Here is a 22,779-nt window from a genome sequence, read left to right on the forward strand (position 1 = left end):
CGACGTTCCAGGGAAAACAACCCCACCTTATTCAGCCTCTCCTTGTAGCTCAAACCCTCCAAATCTGGCAACATCCTTGTAAATTATTTCTGAACCCTTTCAAGTTTCACAACATCCTTCCAACAAGAGCGAGACCAGAACTGTACGCAATATTCCAAAAGTGGCCTAACCAATGTCCTGTACATCCACAACATGACTTCCCAACTCCTATACTCAGTGATCTGACCAATAAAGGAAAGCATACCAAATGTCTTCTTTACTATTCTGCCTACCTTAAACTCCATTTTCAAGGAACTATGAACCTGCACTCCCAGGTCTCTTTATTCAGCAACGCTCCCAGGACCTTACCATTAAGTGTATTAACGCTGCTCTGATTTGCGTTTCAAAAATGTAGCACTTTACATTTATCTGAATTAAACTCCATCTGCCACTTCTCAGCCCATTGGCCCATCTGATCAAGATCCTGTTGTAATCTGAGGTAACCTTCTTCACTGTCCACTACACCTCCAATTTTGGTGTCATCTGCAAACTTACTAACTGTACCTGTTATGTTCATATCCAAATCATTACTACATGTTTTCAAACTTTTGCATCTTCTGCCCAATGGATGAGGGTAAATGGGAGTAAAATGGAATGGGAGGGGTCTTTGATTATATTGGCTGCTTTCTTAAGGGAGTGGAAAGTATAGACGATGTCAATGGAAGGAAGAATTGCTTTTTGATGGACTGGGCTGCGTTCACAACTCTCTGTAGTTTCTTGCAGTCCTAGGCAGAGCAATTACCATACCAAGCTGTGATGCATCTGGATAGGCTGTCTTCTCAGGTGCACCTATAACAATTGGTCAGGGTCATCGTGGACATGCCAAATTCTCTCAGCCTTCTGAGGAAGTAGACGCATTGGTGTGCTTTGTGGACTGTGGTGTTGACATGGATGGACCAGGGTAGATCGTTGCTGACATTTACTCCAAGAAACTTGAAGTTCTCGACCACCTCCACCACCATCTCAGCACCATTGATAAAAATAGGGTCATGTCCTCCATTCCACTTCCTGAAGTTGATGACCAGCTCCTTCATTTTGATGACATTGAGGGAGAGAGTGTTGGCTTTACATTATGCTATTTATCTCCTTCCTGCACTCTGCCTCATTGTTTGAGATCCGATCCACTACGGTGGTATCATCAGTAAATTTGCAAATGGAGTTAGAGCTAGATTTGGCCACACAGTCCTGAGTGTGTAAGGAGTACAGTAATGGGCTGAGTACGCAAGCTTGCAAGGTCTAGTTATGAGGATTATTGTGGAGGAGCTGGTGTCACCTATCCTTATTGATGATGGTCTGCTGGTCAGGAAGGTGAAGCTCCAGTTCAGAACAGGGAGCAGAGTCCTAGGTCTCGGTGTTTGGAGATAGGCTTTGGAGATATTGAAGGTGGAGCTGGAGTCAATAAATAGGAATCTGATGTAGGTGTCCTTGTTATCCAGATTTCCCAAGGATGAATATAGCAACATGGAGATGGCATCTGCCATGGGCCTGTTGCGACGGTGGGCAAATCGTAGCAGATCATGGCTGTCTGGGAGGCTGGAGTAGATATGTACCATTACTAACCTCTCCAAGCACTTCATTATGATGGATGTCAGAGCCACTGGGCAGTAATCATTAAGGCATGGTCTTTCTTTGGCATCAGGATGACAATGGTCTTCTTGAAGCAAGTGAACCTCACATCATAGAAAGGAGAGGTTAAAGATGTCTGCAAATACTCCCACCAGCTGGTCTTCATAGGAACTGAGTGCCTGGCCAGGAACTCCATCTGAGCCAGTTGCTTTCCATAGGTTTATCCTCAAGATGGCTGACCTGACGTCTGTGATAGTGACTGTGGGTGCAGGTGTATCTGAGGTTGTCAGGGTAAGTAACAACATTTCACTGACCTTCTGTTCAGAATGAGCACAGAATGTATTGAGCTCACCGGAGAAGGATGCATTGCTGTCAGCAATTCTACCCAACTTCACTTTGTAGCCCGTTATAGTGTGTAAGCCTTGCCCCAGTTGCCATGTGTTTGGTGTGGCTGGTCTGGGACTCTAGTTTAATCTGGTATGGTCTCTTGGTGTCCCTGATGACTTTGTGAAGATTTTACCTGGATTTCCCGTATAGGTCAAGGTCATCTGACTTGAACACCTCAGACCTGGGATGTTTTTTAGATTAGATTAGATTCACTACAGTGTGGAAACAGGCCCTTCGGCCCAATAAGTCTACACCGACCCTCTGAACAGACACCCACCCAAACCCATCTCCCTCTGACTAATGCGCCTCACACTCTGAGCAGTTTAGAGTGGCCAATTCACCTGACCTGCATATCTTTGGATTGTGGGACGAAACCGGAGCACCCGGAGAAAACCTAAGGAAGCTTTAAGAGTGAGTGGGTGAGTCAGAATGAGTTGGCATGGACAGTACAAGAGGCCAGGGAATGGATGGAGGAATTCGGACACGGTAACCTCAAGTGTTATTACACACTGGAACAAAGTCTCAGAGAATCAAGATGGCTTCTAACCAGCCTGTGTTAACACTCGGCCACCCCTGTTACTACTGCCTATGTACTGCTTTAGGGGTCAGGGGTACCAACATCATGTCACACATTCCCTCCTGAAGTGAACTCTGTAATATTCAGCGACCTTCTTTTCCAAGGCAGTTTCAGGAAATTTCCCAACAAGAGCTATTCACTTCAGTAGTGAACATTAAATCTCTCCAACTGAACAATTTACTGACTCCGGCTCCCAGAGTGACAGCACCCTCAAAACTTGCACTAATGTGAAGTTGCTTTACATAAAATGTCCCCTTTGTTCAGATTGCTCTCCTTGGCAAATTGAAAACTCATTTTGATACCACACTTGACATTTACAAGCCAATCTAAAACACATGATGAGACTTCCTTATAAAGGGAGTTGCACATCACACTCAGAGCTAAGTATGGGCTAAATACACAGCCTCTGAATACTAGCCCAAGAATTATGACCTGAGTCATCTTCAACTGGTACCAGTAGAACATCTGGCCCAATGTAACAGGAAGGAGATTTCATTGGGCTTTGTAGAATCATGGCAGAACCCAAAAGGAAGAAAGAACCTACTGAGATGATCTATGCTGTCAGAAGAAAATGACCTCATATTGGTCAACGGGAAGGAAGCTCCAAATCTTGTGAAAATGGTTTCCATTTCTGTCACCAGTGAAGAAATTCCAGAAGAAAAAAAATTTCCAAAGTTTGGCAGAAGAAATAAAACCTGAAGAGATGAAGAAATCGTACAACCCACATGAGCTCATGGTCAAATGTTTAACTGCAGCCTCTATGGTAACCTAACTTCCTTCTTCTGTGAGAATTTGTCTGCTTATGCTTCTAATCTGCACCAATATCATTTTGTTCTGGCTTCACAAAATTTCCAGATCTGTGATCTTATTTTAAATGGTTTCTGTGGCCATGCCTTGTGGAGACCACTTGCTGTGATAACAATGTTCAATCTGGGCTGTAGGTACGTTCTGTGCCTGAGAAGGGCACCTTGTTTTAGTGGGTGTCACTACATCTAAAGGTAGGCCACTGCTTCAAGAAGACCCAGCTCACCAACATCTTCTCCAGGAAGACTAGCAATGAGCGATAAACTCCTAACTCACGCAGAAGGCCCAAGGAGCTGAACTGTTGGAATAACATTATTGCACAGAACATAGATTGTACCCGACACACGGGGGGAAATTCAAGGGTCTGAATTCTTCCATGTTGTCAGAATTCGAGACAGCTCTGTATGTCTGGTATTTTTCCCACTGCCTTAACTTTAGCCATCCCAGAATGTATCAAAACTTCATCTGTTTATCACCAGTTCTAGAATAGTTAAACGTTTTTATCGTCTGACCATAAACACCATCGTGGAATCATTAAAATCTTTAAGCAAATCTGACAGCTAAAGCAAATCCAAATAATGAGGTCGAACTGCAAAGCGAATGCATTGGCCACAGATCTAACTGTAACGAGGAATTCATTACAAAACTTTAACTCCTTGCAGAAGGGAAAGCAATGGATCTTGAAACAATTGAAGTTCTCATGGTTTGAATAAATGTGTCTCAGAGACTGAAGTCATCGGGGTGAAGATTTACAAGGAGCTAGTCACGAAATTATCTTAAGTCAAAATTTGCATACAAGGAATACTAGGTCACTTCAGGGTAGCTTTTATTTAACTGTAATATAACAGGTCCAGTAAGATTGGAAATGTAGAAATTCAGGTCCACAAAGGAAGCAGATTTTTCGATGAGTTTGCTGCTAAAACATTAATTGCGGTGACAAAAATGAAAGTGAATTTTCAATCAATTGACCCACTTGTAATACATCTAAATTACCATTTCTCTTTTATGGTAAAGTGTTACTTAAGCTCAAATAATCTGTTAAGAAATTAAAAGGCATTATTGGATCTGATATTGACAGCCTATGATCACTATTACAGCCTCACCTTTTCTCTGATTGTTCAGTATTTATGTACCTTCAAATACATTAGGTATAGCTCAAAGTATATTTATGAATAACTTGGAGGAAGTAATAGAGGCTGTATCTCTACGTTTGTAGGTGATTCCATGTTGGGAAGTGAATTGTGGGAACATATGTGGGAACATACACACACTTTGGATCTGAGAAAGAAAAATTGAAATATTTTCTTTATGGTGTGAGTTTAAGGGCTATGGAAGGCGAAGAGGATTTTGGTGTACATAACTCAGTGAGGGATGATGGGCAGGTTCATCCATTTCAATTTTAAAATGCCTGAAGTAATATGAGTCAGATAGGAGACTTTATTCATTCATACAATCCAAGGTCAAAGCAACCCCAATACCTCCCTAACCAAGAAGTTGGCCATGGCAGATAGCAAGAACCTAGCCAAGCCATCCAAAGCAGTTTTATAAGATTCAAGCTTTTCCCTTAGCATTTTTATAGATTGATGTCTTAAGCTTGTGATGGACCAACCTGCATGCAGTTTGCTTAATTTCCTCTGTAACTTTGACAGAAGGTTGATGCGAGCTCTGGAGAATCTGCATACATGGTCACATTTAATCATTAATGCTGTTTCAGTGCTGGAGATTTTGTTGATCTTCTACTGGACAACTCACGTAAAAATCTAGGATATCCTGTCTAAGAGTTTAACACTATCCCATGTTAACCTTGCCCATCCACTTATATACTTAACATTTGTAAAGACACGAAGTAATGTAAAGAAGATCTTCCATTTTTTTCTAATTTCCTACCCAAAATACTTACCAAGATCCTGCCATATCCACCCCACTCCAATACCTACTTACAAATAGCACTCTACTTATCTAAGGCTCAGTAAGCATGCTGTGGGCTGGCTGACCTCCTGTTGCTTTCGGACACTGTTTTGATCTGAGGTTGAGCCAGAAGCATGTTAATGAGACCCAGTCCTTAAATACAGTGTGCTGTCACTTCTGGATGGACCTGATATGCACTGGTGAAGGTCTTTTGCCCGAAAAGTCAATTTTCCTGCTCCTCGGATGCTGTCTGGCCTGTTGTGCTTTTCCAACACCACTCTAATCTTGACTCTGATCTCCAGCATCTGCAGTGCTCAAGTTCACCTGATATGCACTTGCCTGCTTTCCTACTCTGGTCTTAACACACACACACACATTCCCCCTTTGGATTCTGAATTCATTTTCTTGTACTTAACCCTGAAGAAGGAGGAGTTGGGGAAAATGATGCTCAATGGGCCTGATATAACATTTCACACTGACAGGCAGTAAGGGATTTGATTTACTCTATGTTGGAAAATCTGACTCGTTTACACCTTTTCAGTTTCCTGCTTCCTGTGCCTCGTCCCACTTTCACAAATTGTTTTATTTTCTCAGTAACAATTGAACCACGTTGTTATTGCAGTATTTCCATCATGAAGCAACAGAAGACCAGGCCCGAAAAAACAGTTGTCCTGATGAAGTGTCACCGAGTTATTAGTCTGACTGGAATTTTCCAGATGTTCATCTCATTTGTATCACCAGACTGAGCAACCATATGATTTAGTCAGCACATAATGACTCATAAAGAGTCTGGTGGCTCATACAGCTAAGTAAGTTTAAATAACAAGCTTATAAAAAAAAACATCTGGCCTTTAAACAACTGGTAGCACTCCAGGGATATTGAGAAATATAAAACACAATACCTTTGTTGTACACAGGAAATATTTCAACTCAATTTTGAAAACCACCAGCCAAATCATTTGCTGTTTTAAGTTTGTGTTTAAGAATATTTCATCTGCAAATGAATGATTCAACAATTCATTCAGTCTTCTGTGGTTGTGTAATGCAAGTTTACAATGTTGTTTCATTTCTAAAGGTTACTGTGGCAAAGTGTTGATTTTGTGTTTGTAAATGAAGATTAAGTCAACAGACAAATTAGGCCTGAAATTTTCAACAGTCATTATTCCTTGGGGTTTACTTTGGCAAACAGAAGGTAAACAGTTCCTTGTATCATCTGGGTGAAGTGATCTATTGCTCCATTATTGTTAAATATTATCATATGGTTGAGAATTCTGATCTCATTGTAATTTCCCTTACACTGTTAAAATAACAGCCAATAGATCAAAGGTTAGAGGCAAAGTATGTTAAATTACAATATGTAGTGTTTTTTTAGATTGATGACTTAACTTCGTGCTGGGACAATATTCATGTAGTTTGTGTGATTTCCTGCTGTAACTTTGATAGAATATTGATGGAAGTTCTACATTTAGCCACTAATGCTATTTCAGTTGTGGAGTATTTAAAGAAGACGTAGATCGATTTTTGAAATACTGAGGAGTCGTGGACTATGAAGAGCTGCAAGCAAGAGGAGTGGAAGCTTGGGACAGATCAGTCACGACCTTATTCAATGGTAGCGCAGGCTTGAGGGGCTCAATGACCTACTCCTGTTCCCAGTTCTTATGTTCTCATATGCCCTGAGATGTTGGTGCCAGATATCCAAGATGGAAGTCCAGAGAAGCAAGTGGTGAGCTGGAATTGTCAGGCACTCACTCAGACCTTCATATCAGAAATTGTATCCAGGTGGTGGAAGAGTGGTAGACTCCATATTAATGAGGCAAGATTAGGTCGTAATGGAGGTGTTAACGAACAAAGATTCATGTCAATAGACCTCTTGCATTCACTCGTGAGAATCTGATCTTGATAATTAGGACCTGGTTGGAGAATGTGACTTTTTACTCTTGATGCCAAGTTGGGCCACACTTGACATTTCAAATGATTTCTCACCATTACCTACTTTATTCAGGGTCTGGAAAGATTCCACCCAAGGAATCTAGTTAGTCAAGTTAGATTCTGCATAATTCTGAAACTAGCTTTGATTGGTGCTTCAGGAGGCATGGTTTTTAGGTATCTCAGCCAAACAGGAACTCAGCCATAGTGAGCATGATAAATTCATCACATGACCAGGTCGAAAATGTTTCAATAATTTTGGAAAGTCTAATTGGATACATTGGAATAAAATTCCCGTGTGTATAGTGCCAATGTTTTGAAGTTTCTAGTGAGAGACCCAAACTGGACTCAGGGGTGGATTCTCAGATCCTTGTTGTGATTTGTACAGGGTGTGGTATTGGTGACAGTATTCTTGCCCAGGCAAGATGCTGAGCTGGAAGACTATGATGTTGAACAACATGTCATACTGAGACAGCTGAACACTTCAACAGACCAGCTCATGTCATGTCTTCATTGCACATGGCTATATATACATTCAGCACCTGGAGAGACACCCTGCCAATGTTTTTCTTTAAAGGGAGCATGAGCTATATTTATGTTAAATAAGGTTTGATTAAGCTGAACATAACATGAAAGCAATTGTTGCAAAAGTGTTTGATGATTTCTAGAATTCTTCTGCAGTAATTTGATTTAGCAAAACCCAGACATTTTGTGATTCATGTCCCATTTTGCTGAAATCTTGCTGGTTACTGAAATAGATCTGGGCAAAAGTTAGATAATTCTATAATTATCGTTCATGAACAGCACATTTAATCACAGTGCCACCCACAGGCATAACTGGCATTGCAGGTTTATGCAAAGACTTTTGTAATGAAGTGAGTCATTATCCTGCAGTGCTTGAGTGCTGCATGAGTTTTGAATGCTATAATTCACCCAAACATTTTATATGTCACCATGGCATTGTAAATGGATGGCCCAGACTGAATTGAATTTTGCAGGTTGAAGAAGGTTAGAGGATAAAAGGTAATGGAGAGGAGAGGAGAGACAGAAGAAGAAAAAGAGGAGGATGTAAACAGAGGAGGAGGCAGTGAGGGAGTTGAGGGAAAGGAGGTGTGGCATAAGGAGTGAGAGGAGATGAGGGAAAGGTTTTGGAGGTGAAAGGGGAATGCTGGAAAAGAACAGAGCAAGGGAAAGGCATTTGGCAGGAAAGTGTAGAGGATAGCAACATTCCAATAGCAGAAGACAGCAGGATTGTAACATACAGCAGTTTGCATTTGGGGAAGAGAAGAATAGTTAATGGGATCAGTCCAGATGGTGGCTGCAGATGGTAAATATTGTCAGAACATTACAGTAAAGGTGGAAATAAAGCATAGGCTGGTAATCTGTACTGATTATTGGCTAGTGGATGGAGTAAAAGTGGAATTGCAATCAGCAGGCAGAGTAGGGGGAGGAGAGGTTATGGAGTTGAAACTTACTCATTGATTGGTCAAGGAAATCTTTTACCTTGCCAGGTTGTGGATGAAAGGTTGCTGTAAACTGAGGCAGCTGAGCATCACAGGCTGAATATTTTTGATCTCTTTGTTATTTACTAAGAATATTAATACTTTACTAAGCAGTCAACATTGTGGTGCTGGAAAAGCACGACAGGTCAGGCAGCATCTGAGGAGCAGGAGAATTGACGTTTCAGGCAAAAGCCCTTCATCAGGAAACACTAATCTCCACATCTGCAGTACTCACTTTCGCCTACTTTACTAAGTAACTGAGTAATATAATGGATTACAGGCCATCCTCAGGAGCTGAGTTCAACATATCAAAATCTGGTAGATGCAAGTCCCCAATCATGTCAGCTAAAAGAGTCTTAAGTGAAACTATTTTGACAAACTTCAACCAAATTCATGATGAGCAAAAACTCACACCGTAAAACTGCCTTTAATTTTGACATTCAGCATCCTGAATGGGCACGAAAACAATATTAAGATATAGACTGTCAGGAAATAGATGGTGACATCTTGCAGAGTGTCCATATTACAGAGGAGGAAGTGCTGAATGAGTTGAAACGGTTAAAGGTGGATGAATCCCCAGGACCTGATCAGGTGTACCCTAGAACTCTGTGGGAAGCTAGAGAAGTGATTGCTGGGCCTCTTGCTGAGATATTTGTATCATCGGTAGTCACAGGTGAGGTGCCGGAAAACTGGAGGTTGGCTAACGTGGTGCCACTGTTTAGGAAGGGTGGTAAGGACAAGCCAGGGAACTATAGACCAGTGAGCCTGACATTGGTGGTGGGCAAGTTGTTGGAGGGAATCCTGAGGGACAGGATGTACATGTATTTGGAAAGGCAAGGACAGATTAGGGATAGTCAACATGGCTTTGTGCATGGGAAGTCATGTCTCACAAACTTGACTGAGTTTTTTGAGGAAGTAACAAAGAGGATTGATGAGGGCAGAGTGGTAGATATGATCTATATGGACTTCAGTAAGGCGTTCGACAAGGTTTCCCTGGGAGACTGGCTAGCAAGGTTAGATCTTATAGAATACAGGGAGAACTAGCCACTTGGATACAGAACTGGCTCAAAGATAGAAGACAGAAGGTTGTTTTTCAGACTGGAGGCCTGTGACCACTGGAGTGTCACAAGGATCGGTGCTGGGTCCTCTATTTTTTGTCCTTTACATAAATGATTTGGATGCAAGCATAAAAGGTACAGTTAGTAAGTTTACAGATGACACCAAAATTGGAGGTGTAGTGGACAGCAAAGAGGGTTACCTCAGATTACAACTGGATCTTGACCAGATGGGCCAATGGGCTGAGAAGTGGCAGATGGAGTTTACTTAAGATAAATGTGAGGTGCTGCATTTTGGGAAAGCAAATCGTAGTAGGATTTATACACTTAATAGTAAGGTCCGAGGGAGTGTTGCTGAACAAACAGACCTTGGAGTGCAGGTTCATAGCTCCTTGAAAGTGGAGTTGCAGGTAGATAGGATAGTGAAGAAGGCGTTTGGTATGCTTTCTTTTATTGGTCAGAGTATTGAGTACAGGAGTTGGGAGGTCATGTTGCAGCTCTACAGGACATTGGTTAGGCCACTGTTGGAATATTGCGTGCAATTCTGGTTTCCTTCCTATCGGAAAGATGTTGTGAAACTTGAAAGGGTTCAGAAAAGATTTACAAGGATGTTGCCAGGGTTGGAGGATTTGAGCTATAGGGAGAGGCTGAACAGGTTGGGGCTGTTTTCCCTGGAGCGTCAGAGGCTGAGGGGTGACCTTTTAGAGGTTTACAAAAGTATAAGGGGCATAGATAGGATAAATAGATAAAGTCTTTTCCCTGGGATAGGGGAGTCCAGAATTAGAAGGCATTAGGTTTAGGGTGAGAGGAGAAAGATATAAAAGAGACCTAAGGGGCAACTTTTTCACTCAGAGGGTGGTACGTGTATGGAATGAGCTGCCAGAGGATGTGGTGGAGGCTGGTACAATTGCAACATTTAAGAGGCATTTGGATGGGTATATGAATAGGATGAGTTTGGAGGGATATGGGCCGGGTGCTGGCAAGGGGGACTTGATTGGGTTGGGATATCTAGTCAGCATGGACGGGTTGGACTGAAGGGTCTGTTTCCATGCTGTACATCTCTATGACTCTATGACTCTATAACAAGGTGGTACAGTCGCTCTCTGTGCTTGGAGATGAGATTTGATGTTGAAGCTAAGTGAAGGATCTTCAATTACAGCTGAACAAGTTATTTTACTGATGAGGGTTCTTGATGCTACCAAAGGTAACACCAAAATGGAAAGCATGCTATGGAATGGATCGGAAATTCCTCAAAATGCACCGGTATTTCTCTTTCCTTCTGCCGTGAAGTAACCAAAACTGGCCGGCCAGCTTTCATTGCCCCATCCCTAGTTAACCCTTGAGAAGGCAATGGTGAGCTGCCTTCTTGAACTGTTGCAGTCCACTCACTGTAGGTTGACCCACAATGTTTTTAGGGAAGGAGTTCCAGGATATTGATACAGCAACAGTGAAGGAGTGGAGTTATATTTCCAAGTCAGGATGGTAAGTGGCTTAGAGGGGACCTCTCAGTTACTGGTGTTCCTATGTGTCTGCAGCCCTTGTCCTTCCAGATGGAAATGATCATGGTTTGGAAGATACTGTCTAAGAATCTTTGGTGAATTTCTGCAGCGCATCTTGTAGATAGTACACACTGCTGCTACTGGACATTAGTGGTGGAGGGAGTGGATGTTTTTGGATGTGGTGCAAATCATGCTGACTACTTTGTCCTGGATGGTGTCAGGATTCTTGAGCATTGTTGGAGCTGCACACATCCAGGCAAATAGAGAGTATTCCACCACACCCCTGATTTTTGCCTTATAGATGATGAATTGGCTTTGGGAAGTCAGGACATGAATTACTTACTGCAGTATTCCTAGCCTCTGACCCTGCTGTTGTAGCCATTGTGTTTATGTGGTGAGTCCAGTTAAATTTCTGTTCAATGGTAACTGCAAGGATGTTGATTGTGGGGATCCAGTCACTATAATGCCATTGAATGTCAAGGGGCAGTGGTTAGAATGTCTCAATTTGGAGATGATCATTTCTGTGGCATGAATGTTACTTGCCACCTGTTAAGCCAAGCCTGGATATTGTCCAAATTTTGTTGCATTTGAACATGGACTCTTCAGTATCTGAGGAGTCACAAAGGGTGCAAGCATCAGCAAACATCCCCATTTTGACCTTATGAAGGAAGGAAGGTCACTGATGAAGGAGGTGAAGATGATTGAGCCTAGGACACTATCCAAAGGAACTCCTGAAGAGATGTCCTGGAGCTAAAATGAATGACCCTGCAACAACCATGAACATCTTCCCATGTGCCAGATATGACTCAAACCAGTGGAGAGTTTGCCCCTGATACCCATTGATTCCAGTTTTGCTAAGGCTCCTTGATGCCACACTCAGGCAAATGCCTTTGCACTTTTCAGTGCCTCCAACCATTTCTCGATATCACATGCAGGGAATCAAAATGGCTGATGACTGGTATCTGTGAGATTGGGGATCATTGGAAGAAACCAAGATGGATCCTCCATTTGTCACTTCTGGCTGAAGATTGCTTTGAATACTGCAGCCTTATCTTTTGCACTGATGTGTTGGGCTCTTCCATCATTGAGGATGGGGATGTTTGTGCAACATTCTCCTCCAGTGAGTTGTTTAATTATCTATCACCATTCATGGCTGGATGTGGCAGGACTGCAGAGCTGAGATCTGATGTGTTAGTGGGGGGATGTTTCTACTGTTGTCTTTTCTGGTGCCTAGGTCGATATTAGGTGGTCAATCCAGTTTGATTTCTTTGTGAGACTTAATAGCAAGTGATACAACTGAAGGCTTGCTGGGCCATTTCAGAGGGCAGTTGGAAGTCAACCATATTGCTGGAGTTTGGAGTCACAACTAGGCCAGACCAGATAAGAATGGCAGATTTCCTTCCCTGAAAAGCATTAATGAACCTTACGGGTTTTTCTGACAATCGACAATGGTTTCGTGGTTATCAGTAGATTCTTAATCGCAGATTTTTAAAAAAATTGAATTCAGTTTCCATCACCTGCAATGGCAAGGTTTGAACCCAGAATTTGAGAACATTAGTTGAGTTTCTGGATTTATAGTTACCTCCCATTGCTAGTCTCTCCCACAAGAGGCAAAAGGGACACCTCATTCAGTCTGTTAATTGGTGCTATTTCACTGCCTTTCCGCAATACTTTCACGACTCATGCCATCCATTTTTTGTCTATGTGTGTGTGTGTGTGTGTGTGTGTGTTGTGTGTGTGTGTGTGTGTGTGTGTGTGTGTGTGTGTTGGGGGGTGGTGGTGGGGGCGGGGGGGGGGGGGGAGGTGGAAGCTTAAGAAGAAGTTAAAGTTTCACCTAGGAGAGTTGTATGCTGATAATTCATAATTAGAATTGATGTTGTTGTAATCAATAATGCTTCGTGTTAAGAACCAAAATCAATAAGGTTTCCTTTTAACCTGAATCCATCAAACAGGAAAATAGGGACTTTGAGTAATTTGGTTAAATCTTTAACTTTTCTGAGTAAGTTGGGTTTGAGTATCAGCGAAGGGTCCCAAGTGGGTTATGACAATTCCAATTTTTATGGGAATATTATGGTGCCAGTTTCACACAGAATCTTACAGTATACATTTTGGTAAGATGCAGTCTGGTTTCAAATCATTAGAAGCTTACTAATAAACCTCCCATGCTGAGTATTACTGTGTTCCACCCAACAGATGACGATATGTCTGAACATTTCTATTTCTTCATTGACTAGCAATTCTTTGTGTAAGTAAACTTTAAAAATAGACATTTACATACTTGTCCACATTGTTTTCTTTAACGTTCTGTCAGTGATGTGTTCTCACATTTTTCATATAAGACTGCATACCACCCTGCTCTGAACTCATATTGTGGTCTTCTAAATCCAGAGTTTAAATTATAGCCTTCAAACTCTATCTGGGTGGGGTACTCAGTGTAAAGTATTATAACGAGACTTAACGCTTCTATAAAAGTAGTTGCTTTGATCAGTCCAAGTAAAATGATGGCTTAAGATATACTTACCCTCTCATCTTATGAAAAATGTAATTAAAACTGTCCTTCTTATTTTGTTTCTCTCTATTCCGTAGAGAGCACTCCAAGCTATGATGCTAGAGCAGGATTAGTGGAGGCAGTAGTGTAGGTCTGGTAGTACAGGCTTAATGGGTCAAAGAGTTCCTTCTGAACTGTATGATCCTATGATATTAAGCTCTGAACCATTCTAGCTGACACCTGCTTTTAAACCTCAGCCAAACCAACTCTTGCCATGACATCAGTTGGTCTCCAGATGGCAACATTTGCCCGTAACGGAACATATTGTTTTTTAAATATTCCTATAGTCTGCATCCTCTGTACTGGAATGAGATACAAGTTGCTATCTTTCATTTGCTACAAATTCAGCATTAAGCCACACGAGGGAGACATTGCTTTTTCAAAAAATAATCTGATGGAAAACAGTATTTCAATACATATTAAAAACTCTTGATGAGAGCTGAGATACCCTCCCTTTACATCATTTAATCTTGCTGCCTGTTATTTGACAAGGGCTTGTTTGTAAAGTATTGATAGCTCACTATTAGATAAAGTCCAATTATTGGAAAGTTTAGAATAAATCAGTTTCTTCAATGCATCCCATGTAATAATTTCCTTATTATTTGTTTTCATTTTTTTATCTACACTCTGTCTGGGTAGACGGAAACAGTCACTCTGCCATGTTTTTCCAACTAGCCAATGTTCCAGAAGACAAGAAGAAAGCTTCAATGTCCCTCTGAAACTCTCACTGAGGCATAGCACTACTGACACTACTGCCCTGAATGAGCTTGTTATCAATTCTTCAATCAAGCTGTATCACACTTTGAGGTTACAATGGCTTAATGACAAGGCAAAGAGGCAGCAGAGAAAGAAAGAAAAAGATACAAACCCTCAGGATCCTGCTACCTTCGTACAGCCTGCTCAGATTCACGGTGATACCTCCAGGGAAGCTGGGGAGCAGAGTGGGAACAGCTCGCAGGAAGTTCTCAGCAGAAATAGCCTTTCAGAAAGGAAGCTTCTGATGTCATAAAGTGAATACCTTCATTGCCACATGAATTAGAGAAGTTCAGCTGTCACCCTTGGTTCAGCCACAACACTCTTGCCTTTGAGACAACCAATTGTGAAGACCAGTTCCATTCCACAGACATGAGTGTGTACCCTAGGCTGACATGTCAGTGCCATGAGTGTGTACTCAAGGCTGACATGTCAGTGCCATGAGTGTGTACCCAAGGCTGACATGTCAGTGCCATGAGTGTGTACCCTAGACTGACATGTCAGTGCCTTGAGTGGGTACCCTAGACTGACATGTCAGTGCCATGAGTGTGTACTCAAGGCTGACATGTCAATGCCATGAGTGTGTACCCAAGGCTGACATGTCAGTGCCATGAGTGGGTACCCTAGACTGACATGTCAGTGCCATGAGTGGGTACCCTAGACTGACATGTCAGTGCCATGAGTGGGTACCCTAGGCTGACATGTCAGTGCCATGAGTGGGTACTCAAGGCTGACATGTCGGTGCCATGAGTGTGTACCCAAGGCTGACGTGTCGGTGCCATGAGTGTGTACCCAAGGCTGACATGTCTGTGCCATGAGTGGGTACTCAAGGCTGACATGTCGGTGCCATGAGTGGGTACCCAAGGCTGACATGTCAGTGCCATGAGTGGGTACCCAAGGCTGACGTGTCAGTACCATGAGTGGGTACTCAAGGCTGACATATCAGTGCCATGAGTGGGTACACAAGGCTGACATGTCAGTGCCATGAGTGGGTACCCAAGGCTGACGTGTCAGTACCATGAGTGTGTACTCAAGGCTGACGTGTCAGTGCCATGAGTGTGTACTCAAGGCTGACATTTCAGTGCCATGAGTGGGTGCCCAAGGCTGACGTGTCAGTGCCATGAGTGGGTGCCCAAGGCTGACATGTCAGTGCCATGAGTGGGTACAGAAGGCTGACATGTCAGTGCCATGAGTGGGTACTCAAGGCTGACATATCAGTGCCATGAGTGGGTACCCAAGGCTGACATGTCAGTGCCATGAGTGGGTACTCAAGGCTGACATTTCAGTGCCACGAGTGGGTGCCCAAGGCTGACATGTCAGTGCCATGAGTGGGTGCCCAAGGCTGACATGTCAGTGCCATGAGTGGGTACTCAAGTCTGACATGTCAGTGCCATGAGTGGGTACTCAAGGCTGACATATCAGTGCCATGAGTGGGTACTCAAGGCTGACATGTCAGTGCCATGAGTGGGTACTCAAGGCTGACATATCAGTGCCATGAGTGGGTACCCAAGACTGACATATCAGTGCCATGAGTGGGTACTCAAGACTGCCATGTCAGTGCCATGAGTGGGTACTCAAGACTGACATATCAGTGCCATGAGTGGGTACCCTAGGCTGACATGTCAGTGCCATGAGTGTGTACTCAAGGCTGACATGTCAATGCCATGAGTGTGTACCCAAGGCTGACATGTCAGTTCCATGAGTGGGTACCCTAGACTGACATGTCAGTGCCATGAGTGGGTACCCTAGACTGACATGTCAGTGCCATGAGTGGGTACCCTAGGCTGACATGTCAGTGCCATGAGTGTGTACTCAAGGCTGACATGTCAGTGCCATGAGTGTGTACCCAAGGCTGACATGTCGGTGCCATGAGTGTGTACTCAAGACTGACGTGTCGGTGCCATGGGTGTGTACCCAAGGCTGACATGTCAGTGCCATGAGTGGGTACTCAAGGCTGACATGTCGGTGCCATGAGTGTGTACCCAAGGCTGACATGTCAGTGCCATGAGTGGGTACCCAAGGCTGACGTGTCAGTACCATGAGTGGGTACTCAAGGCTGACATATCAGTGCCATGAGTGGGTACCTAAGGCTGACATGTCAGTGCCATGAGTGGGTACCCAAGGCTGACGTGTCAGTACCATGAGTGTGTACTCAAGCCTGACGTGTCAGTGCCATGAGTGTGTACTCAAGGCTGACATTTCAGTGCCATGAGTGGGTGCCCAAGGCTGACATGTCAGTGCCATGAGTGGGTGCCCAAGGCTGACATGTCAGTGCCATGAGTGGGTACCCAAGGCTGAAATGTCAGTGCCATGAGTGGGTACTCAAGGCTGACATATCAGTGCCATGAGTGGGTACCCAAGGCTGACATGTCAGTGCCATGAGTGGGTAATCAAGGCTGACATATCAGTGCCATGAGTGGGTACCCAAGGCTGACATGTCAGTGCCATGTGTGGGTACTCAAGGCTGACATTTCAGTGCCATGTGTCGGTGCCCAAGGCTGACATGTCAGTGCCATGAGTGGGTGCCCAAGGCTGACATGTCAGTGCCATGAGTGGGTACCCAAGGCTGACATGTCAGTGCCATGAGTGTGTACCCTAGGCTGACATGTCAGTGCCATGAGTGGGTACCCTAGGCTGACATGTCAGTGCCATGAGTGGGTACTCAAGGCTGACGTGTCGGTGCCATGAGTGTGTACCCAAGGCTGACATATCAGTGCCATGAGTGGGTACCCAAGGCTGACATGTCAGTACCATGAGTGGGTACCCTAGACTGACATGTCAGTGCCATGAGTGGGTACCCAAGGCTGACGTGTCAGTACCATGAGTGGGTACTCAAGGCTGACATATCAGTGCCATGAGTGGGTACCCAAGGCTGACATGTCAGTGCCATGAGGTGGTACCCTAGACTGACATGTCAGTGCCATGAGTGTGTACCCTAGACTGACATGTCAGTGCCATGAGTGGGTACCCTAGGCTGACATGTCAGTGCCATGAGTGTGTACTCAAGGCTGACATGTCAATGCCATGAGTGTGTACCCAAGGCTGACATGTCAGTGCCATGAGTGGGTACCCTAGACTGACATGTCAGTGCCATGAGTGGGTACCCTAGACTGACATGTCAGTGCCATGAGTGGGTACCCTAGGCTGACATGTCAGTGGCATGAGTGTGTACTCAAGGCTGACATGTCAGTGCCATGAGTGTGTACCCAAGGCTGACATGTCGGTGCCATGAGTGTGTACCCAAGGCTGACGTGTCGGTGCCATGAGTGTGTACCCAAGGCTGACATGTCTGTGCCATGAGTGGGTACTCAAGGCTGACATGTCGGTGCCATGAGTGTGTACCCAAGGCTGACATGTCAGTGCCATGAGTGGGTACCCAAGGCTGACGTGTCAGTACCATGAGTGGGTACTCAAGGCTGACATATCAGTGCCATGAGTGGGTACCCAAGGCTGACATGTCAGTGCCATGAGTGGGTACCCAAGGCTGACGTGTCAGTACCATGAGTGTGTACTCAAGGCTGACGTGTCAGTGCCATGAGTGTGTACTCAAGGCTGACATTTCAGTGCCATGAGTGGGTGCCCAAGGCTGACATGTCAGTGCCATGAGTGGGTGCCCAAGGCTGACATGTCAGTGCCATGAGTGGGTACCCAAGGCTGACATGTCAGTGCCATGAGTGGGTACTCAAGGCTGACATATCAGTGCCATGAGTGGGTACCCAAGGCTGACATGTCAGTGCCATGAGTGGGTACTCAAGGCTGACATATCAGTGCCATGAGTGGGTACTCAAGGCTGACGTGTCGGTGCCATGAGTGGGTACCCAAGTCTGACATGTCAGTGCCATGAGTGGGTACCCAAGGCTGACATGTCAGTGCCATGAGTGGGTACTCAAGGCTGACATATCAGTGCCATGAGTGGGTACTCAAGGCTGACGTGTCGGTGCCATGAGTGTGTACCCAAGGCTGACATATCAGTGCCATGAGTGGGTACCCAAGGCTGCCATGTCAGTGCCATGAGTGGGTACCCTAGACTGACATGTCAGTGCTATGAGTGGGTACCCAAGGCTGACGTGTCAGTACCATGAGTGGGTACTCAAGGCTGACATATCAGTGCCATGAGTGGGTACCCAAGGCTGACATGTCAGCGCCATGAGTGGGTACCCTAGACTGACATGTCAGTGCCATGAGTGTGTACCCTAGACTGACATGTCAGTGCCATGAGTGGGTACCCTAGGCTGACATGTCAGTGCCATGAGTGTGTACTCAAGGCTGACATGTCAATGCCATGAGTGTGTACCCAAGGCTGACATGTCAGTGCCATGAGTGGGTACCCTAGACTGACATATCAGTTCCATGAGTGGGTACCCTAGACTGACATGTCAGTGCCATGAGTGGGTACGCTAGGCTGACATGTCAGTGCCATGAGTGGGTACTCAAGACTGACATATCAGTGCCATGAGTGGGTACTCAAGACTGACATATCAGTGCCATGAGTGTGTACTCAAGGCTGACATGTCAGTGCCATGAGTGGGTACTCAAGACTGACATATCAGTGCCATGCACAGAAAAATTGTGCCGGATTCTTCCATTCGGTTGACATTGGAGCAGACTCACTGGCAGGCAGTAGAATGCATAGAGAAGATGACCATTGCCAAGCATCCGTCTTCTTCTAAAGGCTGGTCCCTGGAAACAAAAGTTAAAGGAGTTGTTATTAACACAGTGACTGTAGCATTTATTCAAACATAGCAAGCCGGCAACAGTGAGGTCAAATAGCGGCATTTCGCCAGAAGACTGTCCTTCTCTTTTCCTGCCACAGCTGTGTCTGTGAAATCTGTTTGCCCTGTAATGCTGGTGGTCATTCATGACCTACTGCAGATAATATGAGGGGCAGATCATGCCTGACAGTGAAGAACAGAAATCGGAATCAGGTTCGTCAAGCTTTGGAAACCATTAAGCCTTTCCAATGACTGAATCATGAGCAGTATTGTTGAACTCTCACCCTCTTCGAAGACGGAATCGGGCTGATCCACAATACTCTAAAGTGATTGATAATGAAAAGTGTAGCAACAGGAATTTACTTTCCCGCCAGTCAATACCATAGAATTTCATGCTTTGCTACATACATTAAAAAATTAGAAAGCTGAAGAATACAAAATAAATGGGTTGCCATGCTTTATTGCGAATAATTCTGCCTCAAAAGCCAGAAAGCTTTGTGTTGCTGGCAACGTCAGTAATAAACTCTTTACATCCACATGGAGGAGCAAGTTAGCGGAACATCTGCAGCTGTTTATAATCCAATTTCTAATTAGCTTCAGGTTTTTGTGCGAACCTATTAAATAAATCTGAAAGGAACAGCAGCCAACAAAGATTTCTATCCCCTTGAAAAATATCCTCAACTTTAAAGAACTTTGTTTCATTGTTTATAATTTTGTGGATCGGGGATTAAGTTTGACTGTTTTCCAGCTAAATGTGGGGTATAGGAACTTGATGATTATGTTACTGGACTGGTATTAGCCCTGTCTCCCCTTTAAAGGAAGGTCTAACTCATCTGGTTCCAGACAGGCACTTGACAGGTCAGCAACAAGCCTTCCCTCAGGGTCAAGGACCCAGAGGGGAGAAGTCACATGACACCTTGATCTTGACGATAGTCAGCATTCTCGATAGCCCACTGGGGAGGCAGACACTTACCCAAGTTCTGGAATTGTTGTTGTATCCCAGGCCACAGGTGAGCAACAGCAGGCTGGACTTTGCAGGGTGGGTTTTAGAAGGAGATAAGGTGGTGATGTTCTGTAGCAAGGACAGGCGAGTGATGCTTCTCGCTGTCGGGTACCTCAAACAGAAACTTCTTGCCTTTGAGTGGGGCCCTGCCTGTGGGAAGCCCACAAGTACCCCAGCTCAGATTGGCTTGTCATGTTCCCCACATGACAAATCCCCTGACCGGCATAGCTATAGCAGGATGAGGGCCTAAAATGGGTGACGTAAAGAGTTTCAATTGGCAGCAGGTGAAAATCCATCAGCTCTCCCTCAAATGGCATTATGGTAGTGAAGTAGGGAGGGTGACATCAGTCCCACCTACCACCCTCTAACCTGTTTAAATGCACCCACCCTGCACTCAACCTCCTCAACTTGCTGTGGGAGAGAGAGAGAGAGAAAGACAGAAAGAAAGCGCACTGGCAGAGGGACAGTTCATTGGCAAAGGGATAACTGCACTTGCAGAGGGTTAGCTGCACTGGCAGAGATAGCTGCACTGGCAGGGGGTTAGCTGCACTGGCAGAGTGATAGCTGCACTGGCAGATGGTTAACTGCACTGGCAAAGGGATGACTGCCCTGGCAGGGGTTTAGCTGCACTGGCAGATGGTTAACTGCACTGGCAAAGGTATAACTGCCCTGGAAGGGGGTTGGCTGCACTGGCAGAAGGATAACTGCACTGGCAGAGAGATAACTGCACAGGCAGAGGGTTAACTGCACTGGCAGAGGGTTAACTGCACTGGCAAAGGTATAACTGCCCTGGAAGGGGGTTGGCTGCACTGGCAGAAGGATATCTGCACTGACAGAGTGATAGCTACACTGGCAGAGGGATAGCTGCACTGGCAGTGTTAGCTGAACTGGCAGAAGGATATCTGCACTGGCAGAGGGATAACTGCACTGGCAGAGGGGTAGCTACACTGGCAGAGGGATAACTGCACTGACAGAGGGTTAGCTGCACTGGCAGAGGGATAACTGCACTGGTACAGGGTTAGCTGCACTGGCAGAGGGATAACTGCACTGGCAGAGGGATAGCTGCACTGGCAGGGGGTTAGCTGCACTGGCAGAGGGATAACTGCACTGGCAGAGGGATAGCTGCACTGGCAGGGGGTTAGCTGCACTGGCAGATGGATGTCTTTTGAATGATCCAACAAACTGATGCCATGTCTACACTTTTAGGTGGATATAAAAGGTTCTCTGGGGCTACTCAAAACAGAGAAAGGATATTTTTCTATAGGCTCTGAGACAATATTTATCCCACACTAGCTTCACTGAAACAGATTATCTGGTCATTATCACTTTGCTGTCTGCTATTCATCAAATTGGCAGCTGCATTTTCTACAACAATGAGCAATTTGACAAGAACTTCATTGGCTGTGGTTCAGGCATCCATTGTTGGCATCACTGTTAATCCAAGAGAAATTGTACCAAAGCCCTTCTGTTTCTCACACAAATCATCCTGTAGCCCTTGATTTTGTTTTTTCTTCATTCTATAGTGAAATGTAGGCATTGCTGGCAATGGCGAGTTTTTGTTGCCAATCACTAATCGCCCTTGAATGGAGTGGCAAGCTTATGGAACTGAAGAGTCAACCACATGGCTGTGGTCTGGAGTCACATGTAGGCCAGACCAGGTAAGGGTGGTAGGTATGCCACCCTAAAGAGCATCAAGTAAACCAGATGGTTTTTCACAACCAACAATAGTCTGGTAACCGTTACTGAAACCAACTTTATATTCTGGATTTATTCATCAAATTTAAATACCACCAGCTGTCATGGTCCAAAAGTATTAGCCTGGGCTTCAGGACTGCTAGTACAGGGTGTTACCACTACATCACTGTCTAACAGTTTCTGGTATAAATTTGTGGTGTGGGAATTGATCATAAATGGAGTACACATAGGCAAGCAGTGGGAAAGTGCTCATCCAAAAAACTCTGCCCTATCTCCATGCAATTAGATTCCACTCCTCTGTACATTTAAAAATGTTTTGTGGACCTTAACAGACAGCACTGAAGTAGCATAAAACCAGCTGAGTTATCGGTGTGTTACAGTTCACTCAGGGGGTCTGGGTTCCTCTGGTAACATGCACTTTTTAACACACTGATTGTAGTCTGGAGCTATGGATAGTGATGGTCCAGGCTGCACCATCCTTTCTACCACGTGGCTGATCCTCTCCCCCCTTCCTGCCTGTTACTGATATCCATGGCAAGAGTTGCAGGCGAATACTCAACCTGTATGGCATTGTTATTAGCACACCTTCCTTAATCAGCAACCAGAGACTCGATTGCAGAAGCACAAATGCTGGCTGCTCCTTTACTCTCGATGGTGACAGATGTACATTTGATTTTAGAAATAAAACATGACTGAACCATTTGTGACTACAATAGGAACTTAGGAACTGGATTAGGCCATTCAGCCCAACAAGCCAGCTTCGCCTCTCAATGTAATTCTGCTGATCAACATTTTCTTCTTCATC

The sequence above is a fragment of the Chiloscyllium punctatum genome, chromosome 15, assembly GCF_047496795.1.
Source record: "Chiloscyllium punctatum isolate Juve2018m chromosome 15, sChiPun1.3, whole genome shotgun sequence".
Lineage (NCBI taxonomy): Eukaryota > Metazoa > Chordata > Chondrichthyes > Orectolobiformes > Hemiscylliidae > Chiloscyllium > Chiloscyllium punctatum.